Below are 20,876 nucleotides of genomic sequence, written 5' to 3'. Positions count from 1 at the left end.
GAAAATGTTTTAAAAATGAATGATATATATTTGCAAAACACATTTAGTGCTCATTTCTTTTATAAAATCTGAGGCTTAGAAAAAAATAAGCACATACAGTATATGACAGATTAAGGAAAATACTTAAGACAACATTACTTGTGAAATAAGACAGTGGATTATACTATATATGTATGTATTTATGCATACATTGTGTATACGTGTCGATATTTATATTAGAAAAACATACAGAGTTTATGATGCATAGAACTTTAGACTGTCAGTCATGACTTTGTTTTCATTTTGAAATATTAACTGAATTTATTAATCTTCTAAAGATTTCTAGTAGGTTAGTTAGCTTGGGAATGGGTAAAATTAAGAATGCTGTATAGTTTATTATTAATAATGATAAGGATCACTTGTATTATGGGAAAGCATAGTGATATACTAATGAGAACAAAGGTTCAAAGTACATAACCTAGAAGATAAAACATGTTCAACTTCAGTGGAATTTGTGCATGAATTTTGTTGTTGTTGTTGTTGTTTGTGACCCCATGGACTGCAGCACACCAGGCTCTTCCATCCTCCACTACTGTCCGAAGTTTGCTCAAACTCATGTTCAGTGACTTGGTAATGGTATTTAATAATCTTTTATTTATAATTTTTTTACATTTATTTATTTTAATTGGAGGTTAATTACTTTGCAGTATTGTATTGGTTTTGCCATACATCAACGTGAATCCACCACAGGTCTTATCCTCTTCTGCCCCCTTCTCCTTTTGCCTTCAATTTTTCCCAGCATCGGGATCTTTTTCATTGAGTTGGCTCTTCATATCAGGTGGCCAAAGTATTGGAGCTTCAACTTCAGCATCAGTTCTTCCAATGAATATTCAGGGTTGATTTCCTTTAGGATGGACTGGTTTGATGGACTGGTTGGATTTCCTTTAGGATGGACTTTTAAGAGTCTTCTCCAGCACCACAGTTCAAAAGCATAAGTTATTTGGTGCTCACCATTCTATATGGCCCAACTCTCACAGCTGTACATAACTACTGGAAAAACCATAGCTTTGACTATATGGACCTTTCTCTGCAACGTGATGTCTCTGCTTTTTATATTCTGATTTGCAGCAGTGATTTCCACCATTCTGTCTTCCAGGTAACTTACCATATTTTCCAACTTAGTATTCTACTGTTGAATCCTTCTAGTATATTGTTAATCTCTGTTTGTTTGTTCTTTAGTTCTTAGTTCAGTTCAGTTCAGTTCAGTTCAGTGGCTCAGTCGTGTCTAACTCTTTGCTCCCCTATGAACTATAGCACACCAGGCTTGCCAGTTCATCACCAACTTCCCAGAATTTGCTCAAACTCATGTCCATTGAGTCGGTCATGCCATCCAACCATCTAATGATGCCAAAGTCCATCATTAGTTCTTCTTGGTCTTTGCTAATTATTTCTTGCATCTTCTCCATTCTCTTCTGAAATCCTGGACCATCTTATCTGTCATTATTCAGAATTTTTTTTTTCTGTAAAGTTTCTTATCTCCACTTCATTTTGTTGTCTTTCTGAGAATTTATCTTTTTCCTTCATCTGGGACATAATACTATTCTTTTCATTTTAGTTAACTTTCTGTGATTGTGGTATTCATTTTGAGGGTGCTGTCTCTGCTTTTTAATATGTTATCCTGTCTAGGTTTGTCTTAGCTTTCCTTCTAGGGAGCAAGCATATATTAATTTCATGGCCGCAGTCACCATCCACAGTGATTTTGGAGTCCAAGGAAGTAAGTTCTGTCACTGCTTCCAATTTTTCCCCTTCTATTTGCCATGAAGTGATGGGAAAGGATGCCATGATTTTAGTTTTTTTAATGTTGGGTTTAAGCCAGCTCCTTTCACTCTTCTCTTTCACCCTCATCAAGAGGCTTTTTAGTTCCTCTTCACTTTCTGTTATTAGAGTGGTATCATAGTTTCTGTCCTTTATTGTGCCCATCCTTGCATGAAATGTTCCCTTAATGCCTCCAATTTTCCACAAAAGATATATAGTCTTTCTCATCTGTTATTTTCCTCTATTTCTTTGCATTGTTCATTTAAAAAAGCTTTCTTATCTCTCCTTCCGTTCTCTGAATCTCTGCATTCAGTTGGATATATCTTTCCCTTTCTCCCCTGCATTCTGCTTGTCTTCTTAGCTTAGCTATTTGTAAAGCCTCCTCAGACAACCTCTTTGCCTTCTTGCATTTCTTTTTCTTTCAGATATTTTTGGTTACTGCCTCCTGTATAATGTTACAAACCTCCACCCATAGTTCTTCAGACACTTTGTCTACCAGATCTAATCCCTTGAATCTATTCATCACCTCCACTGTATAATCCTGAGGGATTTAATTTAGGTAATACCTGAATGGCTTAGTGGTTTTTGTCTACTTCCTTCAATTTAAACCTGAATTTTGAAATAAGGAGCTCATGATCTGAGAAACAGTCATTCTAGGTCTTGTTTCTGCTGACTCTATAGAGTTTCTCCTTCTTCAGCTACAAAGTACATAATCAATCTGATTTCAGTTTTGACCATCTGGTGACGTCCATATGTAGACTCATCTCTTGGGTTGTTGGAAATGAGTCTTTGCTGACCAGTGTGTTCTCTTAACAAAACTCTGTTAGCCTTTGTCCTGCTTCATTTTGTATTCTAAGACCAAACTTGCCTGTTATTCTGGTATCACTTGCATTCCTACTTATGCAGCCCAATCAGAAATTCTTTGGAAAATCATAATCTTTGATCCTTCCTCCATTTTTTTTAACAGGTTTTGTTGTTGTTGAGTTTTATGAGTTCTCCTTTATGTTTTGGATTAGTTCAGTTCAGTTGCTTAGTCATGTCTGACTCTTTGTGACCCCATGAAAACAGCACACCAGGCATCCCTGTCCATCACGAAATCCCAGAGTCCTCCCAAAGCCATGTCCATTGAGTTGATAATGCCATTCAACCATCTCATTCTCTGTCGTCCCCTATTTCTCCTGCCACCTATCTTTCCAGCATCAGGATCTTCTCCAATGAGTCAGCTTTTCGTATCAGGTGGCCAAAGTATTGGAGTTTCAGCTTCAACATCAATCCTTCCAATAAACACCCAGGACTGATTTCCTTTAGGATGGACTGGTTGGATCTCCTTGCAGTCCAAGGGACTCTAAAGAGTCTTCTCCAACACCACAGTTCAAAAGCATCAATTCTTCTGCACTCAGCTTTCTTTATAGTCCAACTCTCGCATCCATACATGACCACTGGAAAAACCATAGCCTTGACTAGATGGACCTTTGTTGGTAAAGTAATGTCTCTACTTTTTAATATGCTGTCTGGGTTGGTCATAACTTTCCTTCGAAGGAGTAAGCGTATTTTAAGTTCATGGATGCAATCACCATCTGCAGTGATTTTGAAGCCCAGAAAAATAAAGTCAGCCACTGTTTCCACTCTTTCCCCATCTATTTCCCATTAAGTGATGGGACCAGATGCCATGATCTTAGTTTTCTGAATGTTGAGCTTTAAGCCAACTTTTTCACTCTCCTCTTTCACTTTCATTAAGAGGCTCTTTAGTTCTTCTTCACTTTCTGCCATAAGGGTGGTGTCATCTGCATATCTGAGGTTACTGATATTTCTTCCGGTAATCTTGATTCCAGCTTGTGCTTCTTCCAGTCCAGCGTTTCTCATGATGTACTCTGCATAGAAGTTAAATAAGCATGGTGACAATATACAGCCTTGACACACTCCTTTTCCTTTTTGGAAACAGTCTGTTGTTCCATGTCCAGTTCTAACTGTTGATTCCTGACCTGCATACAGATTTCTCAGGAGGCAGGTCAGGTGGTCTGGTATTCCCATCTCTTTCAGAATTTTCCACATTTTGTTGTGATCCACACAGTCAAAGGCTTTGGCATAGTCAATAAAGCAGAAATAGATGTTTTTATGGAGCTCTCTTGCTTTTTCGATGATCCAGCAGATGTTGGCAATTTGATCTCTGGTTCCTCTGCCTTTTCTAAAACCAGATTGAACATCTGGAATTTCATGGTTCATGTATTGCTGAAGTCTGGCTTGGAGAATTTTAAGCATTACTTTACTAGCGTTTGAGATTAATGCAGTTGTGTGGTAGTCTGAGCATTCTTTGTCATTGCCTCTCTTTGGGATTGAAATGAAAACTGACCTTTTCCAGTCCTGTGCCCACTTCTGAGTTTCCCAAATTTGCTGGCATATTGACTGTAGCACTTTCACAGTATCATCTTTCAGGATTTGAAATAGCTCAATTGGAATTCCATCACCTCCACTAGCTTTGTTCGTAGTGATATTTTGGATAGTAAGCCCTTATTTAATGTAGGGTTTGCAAATGTCTTCTCCCATTCCATTAGGTGTTTTCACTTTGTCAGTCGTTTCCTTTGCTGTTCAGAAGCTTTTTAGTTTGATGTAGCCCCATTTGTTTATTTTTGCGATCCTTTCTCTTCTCTTGGAGACATCCAGATAGATATTGTTAAGATCGATAACAAACTGTCTATACTGTCCATGCATTTTTCTAGTCCTTTTATAGTTTTGAGTCTTATATTTACTCTGCAATCTACTTTGAGTTGATGATTATATATGGCATAAAATAGTGGTCTAATTTTATTATTTTTCATTTGACTGTCCAGTTTTCACACTGCCTTTCATTGAATACTATCCTTTGTCGGTTGTATCTTCTTTGCTCATTTGTTATAAATTAATTTTCTGTATATTTGTAGGTCTATCTGGGCTCTCAATTTTATTCTGGTGAGCTCTAGGTATGTTTTTCTGTCAATATTATGCTATTTTAATTATTATAGCTTTGTGATATAATTTTAAATCAGTGTGATATCTTTATTTTTGTCCTTTTTATGGAATTGCTTTAGTCTCTCTGTGTCTTTTATGGTTTCATATACATTTTAGGACTTTTTATTCTGTTTCTAGAAAAGTGTTGGAATTCTTACAGGGAGTGTGTTGAATCTGTAGCTGCCCTAGGTAGCATTTTTTTTAACAATGTTAATTCTTCCAAAATTTTAACAGTGTTAATCCATAATAATGGAATATCTTTCCATTTCTGTCTGTCTTCTAGGCCTTCATTACATTGAAGTACTCTCTTCTGTACCTATTTTGTAGAGAGATTTTTGTCATAAATGTGTGTTGAATCTTGTCAAATGCTTTTCCGTATATATTGAGTTGAACATATGATATTTTATTTTTCATTTTTTAATGTGGTATATATGTCTGTATACACTCATCTGTGTGTGTATATATATATTTATTTATATATTTATATATACACATCTCAACATGTATATCTCACATTGATTTGCAGATGTTGACCAGGAATAAATCCCACTTGATCATGACTTATGATTTTTAAATGCATTGTTGTATTAATTTTAATAGTTGTTGAGAATATTTACATAAATGTTCATCAGAGAGGTTGATCTGTAATTTTCTTTTCTGTGTGTGTACTCGTCTGGTTTAGGTATCAGGGTAATGTTAGTTTCATAAAATGAGTTACGAAACATTCCTCTTTTATAATTTTTTCAAAGAGTTTGGGAAGAATCTGTATTCAGTATTCTTTGAATATTTGGTAGAATTTACCTGTAAAGCCGTTTCGGGTCTGGAATTTTGTTTTTTGTGAGATTGAGATTTTTGATTACTGTTTTAATTACCTTACCAGTTTTCAATCTATTCAGATTTTTTAAATTTCTTTATGATTTAATCTTTGGATATTGTATGATTCTAGGAATATATCCATTTCTTCTTGGTTGTGCAGTTTGTTGGTGTATAGTTATTCATAGTATTCTTTTATAATCCTTTGTGGTTTTGTGATTCTATGATATCTTTTGTTATTTCTTCCCTTTCATTTTGGATTTTGTTTATTTGAACCTTCTTTGTTTCTTTTTTCCTTCATGATTTTAGCTAAAGCTTTATCTTTTCAAATTCAGCTCTTAATTTCATTGATCATTTCTACTATGTTTTAAAATTTCATCTCATTTTATTTCTGCTCCAATCTATATTATTTTCCTCCTTCTAGGACTTTGTTCTTTTTTTCCTAGTTCTTTTAGGTGAAAAGTTAGAATATATATTTGAAATTTTTTCTGGTTTCTTGAGAGAGATCTGCTTGGCTATAAACTTTCCTCTTAGTACAACATTTGATGCATCTGATATATTTTGTTATATTTTAGTTTCTTTTCTGTTGTCTCCAGGCATTTAAAAAATAATTTTAATATAATTGTTTGTATATGTTGATACTCCTGTGCTGGGGGCAATGTGTATTGATAATTATTGTGTAGTCTTGATGAATTGTACCTTTTATCATTACCCTGTGTCCATCTCTATCTCTTGTTATCATTTTTGGTTTGAATTCTCTTTTGTTTCATATGAGTATGGTTGGCTGCCATTGCTCTGAGTATTGTCTTCCATCCCTTTCCTTTATGTCTATGCTCACCTTTAGAGCTGAATTGAGTTTCCTGTAGTGCATATATCTGGGTGTTGTTTTGTATTCTATGTACTTTGTGTTATGATTGGTGAATTCAGCCTATTTATGTTTAGGGTGCTTATTGACAAATAAGGGCTTAGTATTTCCATATTTTTTTTCTGGTTGCTCTGTATCTTCTTTTTTCTATTATTTCTGTCTGTCATTTTATTTTGGTGATTTTCTATATTTTTCTCAGTTTCCTTTTCCTTTCTTTTTTGCATCTCTGCTCTAGATTTATTTTCATGGTTACCATGAAGTTTATGTAAAACATCTAATAAATAAAACCCTTTTTATTGAAGTGTAGTTGATTTGCAATGTTTCAGGTATAAAGCAAAGTAATTCAGTTGTATCTATCTATTCTTTTCCACTATAGGTTATTGTAAGATAGTGAATATAGTTTCTTGTGCTATACAGTAGGTCCTTGATAATCTATTTTATATAGTGATGTATGTCTGTTAATCACTGTTTCCCAATTTATTCTTCCTCACTTCCCCTTTGATAATGACAAGTTTGTTTTCTGTGTCTGTGAGTCTGGTTCTGTTTTGTTATTAAGTTCCTTTACATTATTTTTTTTTAATTCCACATATAAGTGATATCAAATATTTGTCTTTCTCAGTCTGACTTACTTTACTTAGTATAATAATCTCTAGGCCCATTCATGTTGCTATAAATAACATTATTTCATTCTTTTCAATGGCTGAGTAACATTCCATTATATATGTAATATAATATTTCATATGTGTGTATATGTATATATGTGAATTTATATGTATGTATGCTGTATGCAGTGTATGCTTTATGCATTCACCTGTTGATGGACATTAGGATTGGTTCCATTTCTTGGCACTGGTAAATAGTGCTGCTGTGAACACTGGGGTACGTATGTCTTTTTGAATTAGAGTTTTAATCTTTTCTGGGTATATGCCCCAGAGTGGGATTATTGGATTATATGGCAGCTCTTTTTTTAGTATTTTATGGAACCTCCATACTGTTCTTCACAGTGGCTGCGCCAATTTACATTCCCATTTACCTTGTGTGGGGGATCCCTTTTATCACATCTTCTCCAGAATTTATTAATTTTGGAATTTTTGATGATGGCCATTCCAAAAGGTTTGAAAATTTAGTTTTCATGTGCCTTTTCATGTGCCTGTTGGCCATCTGTATGTCTTCTTTGGAGAAATGTCTATTTAGGTTTTCTGTGCATTTTTTTTTATATTGAGTTGTATAAGCTGTTTGTATATTTTAGAAATTAACCTCTTATTTGTTGCATTGTTTGCAAATATTCTCTCCCAATTTGTAAAATGTCTTTTCATTTTGCTTATAGTTCCCTTTGCTTTTAAGGCTGTATAAAGGCTTTTAAGTTTAATTAATAATACATCTGATTTATTTTTACTTTTGTTTTCTTTACCCTATGAAACAGATGCAAAAAAAAATGTTGCTGTACTTTGTATCAAAGATTATTTTGCCTATGTTTTTGGTAGGATTTTTATAGTATCCAGTCTTACATTTAGATCTTTAATACATTTTAAGTTTATTTTTATATATGGTTGCTATGTTCTAATCTCGTTCATTTATGCATAACTGTTCAGTTTTTGCATAACTGCTTATTGAAGAAACAGTCTTTTCTCTGTCATATATTCTTGCCTCCTTTGTCATAGGTTGCTGCTGCTGCTGCTGCTGCTGTTGCTTCAGTCATGATTATAATTGTGGGCATGTTTCTGGGCCCTTTTCCATTCATCTATGTGTCAGTTTTTGTGCAAGTGCTATACTGTTTTGATGACTGCAATATAGTCTGATATCAGGGAGCATGATTTTGACAGTTCTGTTCTTTCTCAAGATTGTTTTGGCTATTGAGGGTCTTTTATGTTTCCATACAGATTAAACAATTTTTGTTCCAGATCTGTGAAACATACCATTGGTAATTTGATAGATACTGCATTGAATTTGTAAATTGCCTTGGGTAATATGATTGTTTTAATAATATTGATTCTTCCAGTCCAAGAACATGGTATATCTTATCATTTGTTTCTGTGGTCTTCAATTTCTGTCATCAACATCTTATAGTTTTTGCAGTACAGTTCTTTTGTGTCTTTTGTAGGTATTTTCTTCTTCTTTTTTTTTTTTTTTGTGGAGTGTAATTGCTTTCTACTGTTGTGTTATCTCCTGCTTTACAACAAAGTGAATCAGCTGTATATATGCATATATACCATCCTCCTGATCTTCCCTCCCATTCCCCATCATAGCACTGCTCTAGGTCATCACAGAGCACTGAGCTGAGTTCCCTGTGCTATACAGCAGCTTCCCACTAGCTATCTCTTTTACACGTTAGTGAATATATGTCAATCATAGCCTCTCAATTCTTCCCACCCACTCCTTCGCCCTGGGGCCATAAGTCTTCTCTATGACTGCATCTCTATTTCTGCCCTGAAAATATATTCACCAGTACCATTTTTTTAGATTCCATATCTATATATGTTAAGATATGATGTTTGTTTTTCTTTTTCTGACTTATTTCACTTTGAGGAACAGACTCTAAGTTTATCTACCTCACTACAAAAGACCCAATTTCATTCCTTTTTGTGATTGAGTAATATTCTTTTGTATATATGTACCACTTTTTCTTTATCCATTCATCTGTTGATAGACATTTAGCCTGATTGCATGTTCAGGCTATTGTGAATAGTACTGCAGTGGACATACATTATGGGACATATGCCTTTTTGAATAATGGTTTTCCCAGGTTTTTTTATGCCCAGTAGTGGGATTGCTGGGTCATATGGTAGTTCTATTTTTAGTTTTTTAAGGAACGTCTATACTGTTCTCCATATTGGTTTTATCAATTTACATTCCTACCAACAGTGCAGTAGTGTTCACTTTTCTCCACACCCTCTCTAGCACTTAGTGTTTGTAGATTTTTTTAATGCTGTCCATTCTGACCAGTGTGAGGTGATACCTCATTGTGATTTTGATTTGCATTCCTCTGATAGTTAATAATGTTGAGCATCTTTTCATTTACCTGTTGGCCCCCCATATTATCGTCTTTGGAGAAATGTCTATTTAGGTCCTCTGACCGTTTTTTAATTACTTCTTTTTTTTCCTTTTTGAGCTGCATGAGCTGCTTGTGTATTTTGAAGATTAATCCTTTGTCAGTTGTGTTGTCTGCAAATACTTTCTCCTATTCTGACGGTTGTTGTTTTGTCTTGTCTATGGTTTCCTTTGCTTTGCTACAGCTTTTGAGTTTAATTAAGTCCTGTTTATTTATTTTTGTGTTTATTTTTATTACTCTAGGAGGTGGATCAAAAAGGATCTGTGATTTAGGTCACAGAGTGTTCTGACTATATTTCCCTAAGAGTTTTATAGTGTTTGGATTTATTTTTAGGTCTTTAAACCATTTTGACTTTATTTTTGTGTATGGTGTTAGAAAATGTTCTGATTTCATTCTTTTACACGTAGCTGTCAAGTTTTCACAGTACCATTTATTGAACAAGCTGTCTTTTCTCCATTTTATATTCTTTCCCCCTTTGTTAAAGATTAGTTGACCATAGGTGCATGGGTTTATCTCTGGACCTTCTATCCTATTCCATAGATCTGTATTTCTGTTTTTCTGCCAGTACTGTGCTGTTTTGATTACTGTATTCTGAAGTCAGGAAGCCTTGATGCAGTGGTAAACGGCATTCTTTTCTTAATTTCTCTTTCTGCTATTTTGTTGTTAGTGTGTAGAAATACAACAGACTTTTTTATATTAATTTTGTGTCCTGCAGCTTTACCTGATTCACTGATGAGTTCTAGTAATTTTCTGGTAGTATCTTTAGGATTTTCTGTGTATAATTTAATTTGCAAACAGTGATAATTTTACTTCTTCCTCTCCGATTTGGTTTTTCTTTTTATTTCTTTTTCTTTGATTGCTGTCACTAGAAAAAAAAATCCAAAACTGTGCAGAATAAAGTTGGTGTAATTGATAATTCTTGTTTTGTTTCTGATCTTAGAGGCAATGTGTTCAACTTTTCACCACTATGTATGATGTTAGCTGTGGGTTTGTTGTATGGCCTTTATTATGTTGAGGTTTGTTCCCTCTATGCTTACTTTTTGGATAGTTCTTATCATAAATGGATGTTAAATTTTACAGAAGCTTTTTCTACATCTATTGAGATGATCATATGACTTTTATTCTTCTATTGTTTAATGTGATGTGTCAACTGATTAATTTATAGATATTGAAAAATCCTTGCAACCCAGGGATAAATCTCACTTGGTCATGGAATATGATCCTTTTGATGTATTGTTAGATTTGGTTAGCTAGTGTTTTGTTGAGGATTCTTGCATCCATATTCATCAGTTATATTGCCTTATAATTGTAATATTCTCTGGAGAGATTACATGCTGGGACATAAGCAACCTTGATAAGTTTAAGAAAACAGAAATTGTATTAAGCGTCTTTTGTGACTGTAACACTATGAGATTAGAAATGAACTGAAAGGAAAAAGCTTTAAAAAAAAAGCCACAAAAACATGGAGGCTAGAAAATATTCTACTCAGTTCAGTTCAGTTCAGTTCAGTTGCTCAGTTGTGTCCGACTCTTTGCGACCCCATGAATCACAGCATGCCAGGCCTCCCTGTCCATCACCATCTCCCAGAGTTCACTCACACTCACATCCATCGAGTCAGTGATGCCATCCAGCCATCTCATCCTCTGTCGTGCCCTTCTCCTCCTGCCCTCAAACCCTCCCAGCATCAGAGTCTTTTCCAATGAGGCAACTCCTCGCATGAGGTGGCCAAAGTACTGGAGTGTCAGCTTCAGCATCATTCCCTCCAAAGAAATCCCAGGGCTGATCTCCTTCAGAATGGACTGGTTGGATCTCCTTGCAGTCCAAAGGACTCTCAAGAATATTCTACTAAACAACCGTTAGATCACTGAAGAAATGACAAGGAAATAAAAAATACTTAGAGACAAATGAAAATGAAAACCTGATGATCCAAAACCTATGGATACAGTAAAGGAGTTGTTGCTTACCTCAGGAAACCAGAAAAACGTCAAATAAACTGCCTAATGTTACACCTAAAGTGAGTAGAGAAAGAAAAACAAAACTCAAGATTAGTAGAAGGAAATAAATCATAAAGGTTAGAGCAGAAATAAATGAAATAGAGACTAAAAAATTAATAGTAGAAAAGATCAACTAAAAGCTGGTTCTTTGAAAAGAGCACAAAATTGAGAAACCTATAGCCAGACTCATCAAGAAAAAAAGGGGAGAGGACACAAATCAACAAAATTGGAAATGAAAAAGGAGAGGTAAGAACTGACATAACAGAAGTTGCGTGAAACTATTATAAGCAACTTATGCCAATAATGTGCCTATATGCAAAATGCTGGGCTATGTGAATAACAGGCTGGAATCAAGATTTCCAGGAGAAATAACTACAATGTCAAATATGCAGATGATACCACTCTAATGGCAGAGAGCAAAGAGGAACTAAAGAGTCTCTTGATGAGAGTGAAAGAGGAAAGTGAAAAAGCTGGCTTAAAACTCAACATTCAGAAAATGAGGACCATGGAATCTGGTCTCATCTCTTCATGGCAAATGATGAGGAAAAATTGGAAACAACAGCAGATTTTATTTTCCTGGGCTTCAAAATCACTGAGGATGGTGACTGCAGCCATGAAATTAAAAGACATTTGCTCTTTGGAAGAAAAACTGTGATAAACATACAGCATATTAAAAAGCAGAGACATTACTTTGCTGACAAAGATCCATCTAGTCAAAGGTATGGCTTTTCCAGTACTCATGTACAGATGTGAAAGTTGGACCATAAAGAAGGCTGAGTAACATAGAATTGATGCTTTTGGATTGTTGTGCAAGAGAAGACTCTTGAGAGTTGCTTGGACATTATGGAGATCAGTCAGTTTTAAAGGAAATCAGTCCTGAGTATTCTTTAGAAGGATTGATGCTGAAGCTAAAGCTCCTACTTTGGCAGCCTGATGTGAAGAACCGACTCATTGGAAAAGATCTTGATGCTGTGAAAGACTGAAGGCAAGAGGAAAAGGAGACAACAGAGGATGCGATGATTGGTTAAAATCACCGGTTAGATGGACACGAATTTCAGTAAACTCTGGGAGATAGTGAAGAACAGGAAAGCCTAGTATACTACAGTCCATGGGATCACAAAGAGTTGGACATGACCTAGCAACTGAATAACAACAATAAAATAACAGAAGTCCAGGACCAGATGGCTTCAAAGACCAATCTTTTGCATTCTGCTGTTATTTGTTTAGGTAAACTCTCCGCTCCTTTTCCCGCCCCTGCTTTTCTCCTTTCTCCTATTATTCTAGATTTTTTTTCATAATAGAGTTGGATATTTCTCAAAATATTTCCTTCCTTCCCCCACCCACTTTCTCCTCCTCATTCTTCTTTTTCTAGATTCTAATTCTCTCTCTTCTTCTGTCTTTATTATTTCTATATTTTATTTTCAAGTTCACTAATTTTCTCTTCCATATGATCTGATCTGTTTCCAATGTTTTAACATTATATCTTTCATCTCATTTATTTTATTCTTCAGCTCCATAATTTTTGTTTGGTTCCTTTTAGAGTTTCAATCTCTTTTGGTAAAATATTCCCTCTGTTCAGTAATTTTATTCCTTATCTTGTTGAACTGCCTTTTTGAGTCTTCTTGTAGTTCATTGAGTTTCTTCATGGCAGTTATTTTTAATTATTCATCAATCAGAATTTAAATTTGGTTTCTAGAGAATTTTCTTTTTGTGATACTGTGTTACCATGATTTTTCATGGGGCTTTACGAGCTGACCTTATGCCGGACACCTTTCTGCTTTAGGTAAATGTTTTATTTTATCTTGATTCTGATGATTTTACAGATTAATAATTAGAGGCCTTTGTTTTGTTTTTCAATAGGTTGTGCTATAGCAATGTTTTGGGAACTTCCTGTAGTTATACTTGAGAACCAATACTTTCTACTCTCTACCACCTTTGCTGGACATGTTACCTGGAACCTTATTTATAGCTGCTTCTGCCTGTGTGGGCACTGGGGCCTTGCTGCTAGTAGTGTTGCTATTGTAGCTGGCATCACCACTGGGATGGCAAGAACCTAAACTGTGTCCGGGATCTCCTGAGTCTTAGGTTCTGCCTGGTGGAGAGAAGAGGAAGAGTAGGGAGCTAGCTGTAGTTTTGTTTGTCTCTACTGCATCTGGTGTTATTAGATTAATAGTTGCTGCTGCTGTGGATTGGCAGGACTGCAGTGGTGGGTACCTTCACAGTTGGAGAGACCAGTTGCAGGCTCAGCTGTCAGTGTTGCCAGGTTCTGTGGCCACGGGTCCCACTGTGGCTGGGTGTGCTGGAGTCATGCATGCCTCCTTCCTTGGTACCAGGTTCTCTAGGGTTGTGGGATCAGTCACTATGGTCAAGGGTCCAGGATCTCAGTCACTGTCTCAGCTGTTCCTCTGATTCTGACTTCTGTATGTGTTCTAGTCCACCTACATTTACATGTACAGGCATGTGGAATTCTCCAGCATCCTGCTGTGTTGGGCCAAGTCATCCTTGTTAAGTTATGGATGTTTTACTGGTTGTTGTTTGAATGGAAGAGGCAAAGAGAGCATCTTGTGCCACCATGATGCTGATGGCACCCGCTTGCTTCTCTTTCTATGACTGCTAATTAGCTACTACTTGCTTAAGTATTTATAGTGTATTAGGAAACTTATAAGCACACTCACTTTTAAATTTCACAGTAAGAAACTGAAGCTCTAAAATAAAAAAAAAATATTCAAGGGTACTTAATAAATGTCAAGAAACTTGAAGAGTTTGAGATTTTACTTGAGTTAGAATTAACAGTTTCTCAGATGGTGATAGAATACTCAAGACTCTTGGGTAAGAAACAAATCAGTTTTTTTTTTTTTCATTAAATGTCAGACAGAGCTTTAGTGTTTGTCCCAGTTCTGCAAGCCCCAGTTCCTATAAAAAAGTCTGAGGCATCTGCATATTTTTTGGTAGTATATATTGTTATAGGAAAGGAATCATGAGATTAGGGACATTAAATCCTTTATAATGGACATACCTGCCCGTGCTCTTCAGAGAGATTCTATCTCTTTCTCCCAAGATGTTAAACAAACTTACCTTTCATCTGATAGAAAACGCTTTTTCTGTCCTCTGAGGCTACTTGCTATACAGATATCTTTGAAAAGATAGTTTGGTACAAAGAGAAAAAGGACAGTTGGTATCTCTGCTCACAAGATATATAGAAACATTAGAGTCTGATGAAGAAATTTTTCCTGATTTGGTATGTGGTGTGTATGCCAAATTTGAACTTATTCTGTCAGGTTCCACAGCTTTAGCTTGCTACCCCTTTGATACTTCACCAAAGTCATTTGCATCACTCTTCAAGAATGTTCAATGTTTAATTATATGAGAGTAAATGGAGTTTTATAGTGAATCAGTCAAAAAAATGTTTAGTCACTTTTTTAATGCATAGAACTCCCTAAATAAAAAGAACTTATTAAGGTATTTAAAACCAAGAAGCATTTTAAGAGGTTTCAATGGAGTATTCCCAAGACTGTCTTGGAGTTAATTTCTGTTGTGGGGGAGTTAATTTCTGTTGTGGGGCTCTATCTTTTCCTTCTTCATTTAGCTAAAAACCTATGGGGTCAGGAAGATCTGAATCAAAATACTGATTCTGCCACTTACTCACTAGGGCCTTTGAGCAAAAATTACATTATTTTGGAAACTGTTTCTTTAGTTAAATAGAATAAATAGATAGACAAGCTAAGTCACTCAGTTGTATCTGACTCTTTGCAGTCCCATGGACTGTCGCCCACCAGTTTCCTCTGAGTATGGGATTTCCAAAGCAAGAATATTAGAGTGGGTTGCCATTTCCTTCTCCAGGGGATCTACCTGATCCAGGGATTGAATCGTGTCTCCTGCTCTGGCAGGCAGATTCTTTACCACTGAGTCACTTGGAAGCCTCACTTGATAGCATCCTGATTCTTCATAACTTTGCATGGAGCTGATAACATTGTGATGATCTGTTTATTGCTTTCCCTGGAGTTTATATATTCTCTCTTTGATGAAACCCTTACCTTTAGAGAGTTATTTTAGTGATCCCTAAACATAATAGTTTAATTAAGAAAAATGAATGCCATATCAGCATAGAAGGTATGTTGCAAGGCTTTTCGTGCTTGTTCACAAGCACGATGCATTTTTTCAAGACCCATCTGCTAGTATTTGTAAAGGCAATTAAGTACTAAATGCTGTGTTAAATAATATTCTATAAAAAGATAAATAAAATTCCTGTACTCTAAGTCTGGAATGAAAATACCTGACATACATACTTGTTCTGTACTCTTTCCTTTTGACAGACACTGCATGCCATTTATTCCCACTGAGTTTTAATGTGACCTCAAACCCCTTCTCAATTCAGTGTTCCCCACACTTCTTGCAAATTAAGAAGTACTTGGAAGACAAGGTGAAATGGTCTTGCTCGTCCTAGATTGACCATTCTAAAATTCATAATGAGATTCTGTATTCAGAATGGCATTTTGGTATACACAATCTGCGACAAACTAATAAAAGTGCGTGTGAATGTGACACATAAATTAAGTGTAACTTTGTGTTTTCCTTCCACATTTGCCATTACTATCTTCATAACATTATCTGGATATAAAATCTTTCACTAGTCCTGTCATTTCACATAAAAGGATCTGGCCTCTTCATGTGAACTGCTATGTTTTATAGTAATGAAGAAAACATTTTCTCCATGCCTTTTAATAAACAAGCAAGAGAACCATAAGTCATTTGGTAATAGGGTTTATTTTATCACATCAAAGACAGACAAAATCCTAGTGATGTCAGGCAACAGGGAAATAAATTACAAGTCACTTGCTGTTTCTTCATCTCTCTCAGGAAAATGTAGGCTGTTCAGTCAACAATCAGGCCAACACTTAAGCACGTTTTCATGTACTCTAACCTTGTTCTGAAAGCTTTGTTTGTGTGGTTAAAAGTATGAAAATGTCCTGATTGTGTCTAGCATTATGGAGCAGAGAATACGAGACTTGACTTCAAGGGTATAAGATCTGTGAGCTTATTTGCCTTCTCACCCCATGTTGCTGGAGTATTGTTTCTTTTGTCAAAAATTGAATACTTCAGTTTATCTCAGGAGATTGTAAATGTTAGAGAGATTGGATTAAGTGAGATAATATTTTAAAAATAAGTATATAATTCCTAGCACATAGAAGGTACTCAAAAGTTACAAATTATTTCAAGTACATGAAAAAGTAATTTAAAAATAATATAGAACTTATAGCTATCATTTTTGTTAGATATGTATTTAGAATATTTAAAAATATCTATCACCAATAAAACATATGCCTATTAGCTACGATAGTTTTAGTTTTTGTTTTTGTTTTTGTTTTTTTTAAACAAGAAAGTACAAAGGTCTGCAAAGAGTGGACTCTGGAGCAATAAAAGCTTTAGTTTGCTTTATTATTCTACATTTTAATTAATTAATTAATTTTTGGCTGCACTTTGTCTTCATTGCAGTGCACAGGCTTTCACTAGTTGTGGCAAGCAGCAGCTACTCTCTTCACTGCAGTAAGCAGGTTTCTCCTTGCAGTGGCTTGTCTTGTTGTGGAGTGTGGCCTCTAGAGCGTGTGGGTTCATAGTTGTGGCAGATGGTCTTAGCTGACTTTTGGCATATGGAATCTTTCTGGACCAAGGATCAAACTTGTGTCCCCTGCATTGACAGGAAGATTGCTAACCACTGGACCACCAGGAAAGACTTGGTTTGCTTTACATCTCTGGCATTGAGAAGATGTAGAATCTTTATGTGGGTATTTAGTGTTTCAGATCTCAGTTTTATCACCTGTGTAATGGAGGAATTCTTATTATTTGATATTTTATTTGATATATAACATATAAACTATTTTATATGTAAAATACCAAATCTATAATATTCATTGATAGTGATTACTACCTTACTTCTATTGTCATCATCAAAATATGTATGGACACTTCTAGGGAATGAATGTATCTCAGTTCTAGGACCATACAAGCAAAGTATTTAATTTTTCTCAGAGTTGTAGTAGTTAAGGGGAACTTTAAACCCCACATTAGCCTAACACATTAGGTTGAGATCATCAAGTAATTAACATTAGTGGTGAAATATGCTTCCCATGGATAACAACATTTCTGAGTCATTCATTTCTGGAAGTTTTCACATTTTAAATATATTCAGTAATTAAACTGATATTTATTAAACAGTCACTGTGCATGTGCCATGTAGCTAAGTGCTAAGATAATTGAAACAGCCCCCAGGTCATTAAATCCATAGTTTATTGAATATGAAACCTTTTATTTAGAAGATGACCTATTAGGTGACCTAGGTTATTGCCCAGATATATGTACTTTAATCCCATCCAAAAAGATAGAGCGGCAATCTTGTATAAGAAATAGGTGCTGGCCTTCTGTGTATTTCTTATATTTAGAGAATAAAATCAGGGATTTCTATTCTTACTGTATAACTGTCTGCTGCTGCAGCCAGCAGTCCATATATTCTTTAACATTCAACTCATACATTGTTTTCCCCACTTGGTATGAGTTATATCTTCCTCCATTCAGGAAGCTATTTACTTTTTTCCCCCCTTTTCCGTCCTGTCTATGATAGCACAAACATTTTTATTGCATTGCCCTATTGTCCAAATTTTTTGTTCCTATATGTCATTCTTGTTTTAAATTAATGCATTTCATTTTACAATAAGAGATGGTCATTAAGTCTGTATTTTTTTCATATTATATGTTATGATTATTGTTATTTTTCACTCAGTCATGTCTGACCCTTTGTGACCCCATGGACGGCAACACACCAGGCTTCCCTGTACTTCACCATTTCCCAGAGTTTGCTCAGATTCATGTCTATTGAGTCCATGATGCCATCCAGCCATCTCGTCTTCTGTCATTCCCTTCTCCTCCTGTCTTCAGTCTTTCTCAGCATCAGGATCTTTTCTAGTAAGTCAGCTCTTCGCATTAAGTGGCCAAAGTACTGGAGCTTCAGCCTCAGCATCAAACCCTCTAGTGAATATTCAGGATTGATTTTCTTTAGGATTGACTGGTTTGATCTCCTTGCAGTCCAAGGGACTCTCAAGTGTCTTGTACAACACCACAGTTCAAAAGCATCAATTCTTCGGTGCTCAGCCTTCTTTATGGTCCAGAACTCATAACCATATGTGACTACTGAACATAACTTTGACCATATGGATCTTTGTCAGCAAAGTAATGTCTCTGCTTTTTAATATGCTGTCTAGGTTGGTCATAGATTTTCTTCCAAGGAGCAGGCGTCTTTTAAGTTCATGGCTGCAGTCACCATCTGCAGTGATTTTGGAGTCCAAGAAAATAGTCTCTCACTGTTTCCATTGTTTCCCCAATTATTTGCCATGAAGTGATGGCAACAGATGCCTTGATCTTTGTTTTTTTGAATGGTAAGTTTTAAGAGCTTTTTCACTCTCCTCTTTCACTTTCATCAAGGGACTCTTTAGTTCCTGTGTGCTTTCTGCCATAAGGGTGATGTCATCTGAATATCTGAGGTTATTGATATTTCTCCTGGCAATACTGATTCCAGTTTGTGCTTCATCCAGTCCAGAATTTTGCCTGATATACTCTGCATATAAGTTAAATAAGCAGGGTGACAATATACAGCCTTGAAGTACTCCTTTTCCAATTAGGAAGTAATCCATTGTTCCATGTCTGGTTCTAACTGTTGCTTCTTGACCTGCATACAGATTACTCAGGAGGAAGGCAAAGTGGTCTGGTATTCCCTTCTGTTTAAGAATTTCCCACAGTTTGTGTTGGTCCACAGAGTCAAAGGCTTTATCATAGTCAGTGAAGCAGAACTAGATGTTTTTCTGGAATTCTCTTGCTTTTTCTATGATCCAGTGGATGTTGACAATTTGATCTCTGGTTCCTCTGTCTTTTCTAAATGCAGCTTGGACATCTGGAAGTTCTCAATTCATGTACTGTTGAAGACTGGCTTGGAGAATTTGAGTATTACTTTGCTAGCATGTGCTACTGCTGCTAAGTCACTTCAGTCGTGTCCTACTCTGTGCGACCCCATAGACAGCAGCCCATCGGCTCCCCCGTTCCTGGGATTCTCCAGGCATGAACACTGGAGTGGGTTGTCATTTCCTTCTCCAATGCATGAAAGTGAAAAATGAAAGTGAACTCACGCAGTCCTGTCCAACTCTTTGCAACCCCATGGACTGCAGCCTACCAGGCTCCTCCGTTCATGGGATTTTCCAGGCAAGAGTACTAGAGTGAGGTGCCATTGCCTTCTCGTTGCTAGCATGTGAGATGAGTGAAATTGTGTGGTAGTTTGAACATTTGTTGGCATTGCCTTTCTTTGGGATTGGAATGAAGACTAACCTTTTCCAGTCCTGTGGCCACTGCTGAGTTTTCCAAATTTGCTGGCATATTGAGTGTAGCACTTTAACAACATCATCTTTTAAGATTTGGAATAGCTCAACTGGAATTCCATAACCTTCACTAGCTTTATTTGTAGTGATGCTTCCTAAGGCCCACTTGACTTCCTACTCCAGGATATCTGGCTTTAGGTTAATGATCACACCATCATGGTTATCTGATCATGAAGGTCTTTTTTGTATAGTTCTTCTGTGTATTCTTGCCACCTCCTCTTGTATGTATTGAGATTGAATTTCCAATGCATATATTATAATAATGTATTCTTAATTTCTAAATATTTGTGTGGGTTTCTTTTGTTTGTTTAGTTTTATTTGCCTATTTTTGTCTGTGCTGTGTCTTGTTGCTACATGGGCTTTGCTCTCATTGTCAGGAGTTGGGGCTGCTCTCTAGTTGCAGTGTGAGGGCATCTCTGTGGTGTCTTCCCTTGTTGTCGAGCACAGGTTCTAGAGTGTGTGAGATTCAGTAGTTGTGGCTCTAGGGCTCTAGAGCACAGGCCCAGTAGTTGTGGCACATGGGCTTAGTTGCTCAGCAGCATATGGGATCTGCGGATCAGGGGTTGAGCCCATATCTCCTGCATTGACAGACAGATTCTTTACCATTTAGCCACCGGGGAAATCCCAGTTTTGTTTTATTTTTCCTTACTAAAATGATTTCCACTTCTCTCTTCTTCTGTACAATTCCTAGAAAAATGCTTACAGGTGTGTATTTTGAAAATCAAAGACAATATCAGTTTCCCAACTGAATCTTAAAAAAGTTTTATGTTTATTCTGTGCAACTTAAAGCCATATATTTTTATGAAAGTTTTTATTTATTGGAGTTTTTTGTTTATTTGTTTTGATGTGTAAGAGTTTAAAGTATTTGTTCTAAATAAAAGATTCATGTTGCTTGAGGAAGGTTTATGTTTTTGAAGACTAACAAAGTAGTTTGATAATGTTACACCCAAAATAAAACA

At 35.9% G+C, this 20,876-nt stretch overlaps 1 protein-coding gene across 1 annotated transcript in view; it reads left to right on the top strand.

Moving 5' to 3' along the window:
• Positions 1-20,876, top strand: part of LOC102185671 (CUB and sushi domain-containing protein 3) — a 195,795-nt gene that overhangs the window by 13,427 nt on the left and 161,492 nt on the right. The gene's annotated exons all lie outside the window — the stretch shown is intronic.

The sequence above is a fragment of the Capra hircus genome, chromosome 14 (assembly GCF_001704415.2).
Source record: "Capra hircus breed San Clemente chromosome 14, ASM170441v1, whole genome shotgun sequence".
In the NCBI taxonomy this organism is placed as follows: domain Eukaryota; kingdom Metazoa; phylum Chordata; class Mammalia; order Artiodactyla; family Bovidae; genus Capra; species Capra hircus.
Note: the sequence above shows the minus strand (reverse complement) of the source record. Positions and strands in the feature narration are given on the sequence as shown.